Source organism: Nelumbo lutea, chromosome 6 (assembly GCF_056320005.1).
Source record: "Nelumbo lutea isolate HS-2025 chromosome 6, American lotus-T2T, whole genome shotgun sequence".
NCBI classification, from domain to species: domain Eukaryota; kingdom Viridiplantae; phylum Streptophyta; class Magnoliopsida; order Proteales; family Nelumbonaceae; genus Nelumbo; species Nelumbo lutea.
Window position 1 is genome coordinate 38,804,131 of NC_142689.1, and position 2,819 is coordinate 38,806,949.

The window sequence follows — 2,819 nt, forward strand, 5'->3', positions numbered from 1 at the left end:
CTCCCTCCCATTATTGTTTTATTTTTTTCATTGGTCATTATTTTCCTCCTCCTCCTTATTCCACCCATACGAATCTATCCATCCAGGTCTTCCTCCAACAACAGCCCTTGGAGGAATAGATTGGCTTCTTCCTCACTCTTTTGCCTATTTTGAACTGAGAGAGGAACAGACCGGTTTCTTCCTCACTAATTTTGGACAAACAATGTCGTGGTGCTCTTCCCGCTCTATCAGCTTCTGGCAGGTCATGATATTTTTTCATGAATCGTTTTCTTTCTCATTGGGGTTGCACCATTTCAGTGTGGCCCCACATTCCAAGTTTTGAGAAATCACATCTCGTGATTTCTCAGTTTGTCTCACAAAACAAACAAATGAAAATGGGAATCAAAGGGGAATATTTCCATTTTCTTTTTTTCAGTCACAACAACCAAATGGGCTGATAGGGTCAAAAAACTCGTCGATTTCATCCTTGATGGAGGGTGATTTGGCACGACTTAATAAGTAGAGGTCACGTGGATGCGATCTGCCCAAAGGTTAACAACAAAGTGAAAAGAGCCCAGTCAGCAATAGTTAGAGCTCGGGTGTTCAGTCACCTCAGCACAAAATCACCTCGACGTAAAGGCATCTTGGCACCTAATCCAGTTTGGGGCTCAAGACCCAGAGTGACATATCATCAACTCTAGAAGCTTCCTAGTGAATTCCGAACCTCACGGGATCACGCCGCGTAACGACAGGCTTTATCCTCTCCCCGCCCAGATTGGGCGGAGACGATAAACCTCCTTAATTAATATGTTACTCCCCGACTAAAGTGGAAACGGATTTCATTTACTCAGGCCAAAAATCTCAGGACCATTTCGTAAGGCCCACGACAGCTCAGCTATATAGGGACAACAACCCTACCAGGGCCTAGGTATGCACGATTGTTTACATTCAAGCTCTTTAGCATCCAAAGCTTTAACTCGCAACCACATTATATTACTAACTTAAGCATCAGAGTGACTTCACCAGGTCTTTCACCCCGGTCTCTCTGATCCTCGTTTCGCAGATTGATCCAGCTCGCCACGCGAAGCATGTCCAAACAACCCTCCAACTAGGAACTTTCAGATCGTGCATCATCAATCCTCTCCAATTATTTTTTCTATTTCTGGTTTTACTCGCATTCTTATGGCTAAAGTTCAATCAGATCATATGCCTATTAATCAAATGCTTTAAAAGACACAACCTAAATATTTGGAGGAGTCTATAATTTTCTCAAATTTCAACCAAAATTGCAGTCATTGATTAGATTTGGGATCAGCCACACTTGACGGGCTATGTTATGAATTGTTTAACCAATAATAACATCCCACGTCAACCCCACACACAAGGTAGAGGACTTTTATATAAATTAATAAAACTTCTGCAAAGTGCAATTAATGGGTAGAGACTTTTATTTATTTACTTTAATAATTTAATCTCAAGTTCTTACATATTTAAATTGTAGCAAGAAATGTTCAAAATATTTTTTCTTAATAATGAATATCAAGTGTTTGAAAATCAACCCAAAAATGAAATTGCTTTGACCACTAGTTTTTGGGTCACTAATTTAATTGTCTAGGTAGAACCCAAAAATGATAGAAATATATAATATTTATAATAATCAAATATATGGATAGATTTACGGATCATCCGTTCGTTGTTAAAGTGATTATTCTTAGTAAGTGAATTCAATTGATCTTTTTTTTATTAAAAATAGAAAAGCAAACCTCTGAACCAGTGGAAAAAAATATGTTATTTCATAGCAAAATAATGAAAACTTTAACAAACCATACAAGGGAACAACATAAAATGAACAAGAGACAAAACCTTAACCTACTATCATGGTACAAATGGTGGTTGCTAGCACGAGAGAGTAAGATAATAAAGGGATTTTACTGCAACTTCAAGGAGTTGTTTTCCAGAAAAAGAGAATAAAAGATAGAGGGAGTTGGCCGTCGATGCAAATGGCAACTATCGATGTTGGATAGTGTATGTCCTCAACTCTAATTGATGTATTATACATAACTTTAATATGAATAAAAGACCATTTATTTCATGTACCATGGATGTATTTCGCTATTTACCCCTTAGTTCATATTAGTATTATGTACGAAGTTATATAGTTATTTCAATATGGACTTAAAGGTTTATAATCGGTTAATAAAGTTGAAGAGTTTATCCTAATAAGGTTGACATTCTCACATTACCCAAGTAGTGGAGTAGTGGGTCTCAGCTGCTCAAGTTATGACCTAAGGTGTGAAGGTATGTGATTACTAGAAACATTGAGTTGGACCATATCCAATGTGTTCTTGGACTTTGAGATAGGTGAAACAACTAAATATTGAATTTAATCCCTAAACTTGATATTAGTATCATATTGGGCATTTGATTTGTCTATCTTTGATATACCAACTAGTGAGATCCTTTTGGGATCAAATAGCTAGACATGTTGGAATAGCCGATATATGACAAGATCTGATGTTATATACAAACAGCGAAAACACTATATAACCCTTACGATGAATGCCTGAATTTGTTGGCAGTAGGCTTACGTGAATTAATCTTCAATTAGGGTTCATTAGAGAAGGAGTTGGGCACTTTGTTAATAAAGAAATAAAGGGAATAATTCCTTTCCCAATGCAGTGCCATTAATGGTAGAGAGATTATTTGCAAAGTGATATTTGGGGCTTTTACTTAATAATCATTTAAATGGGTTGAATTAATCAAACATGGGTTAGGGTAAAGGCTCCAAGTGGATTAAGTCACTAACCCTAATGAATCTTCGATTAGAGTCCATTAGAGGA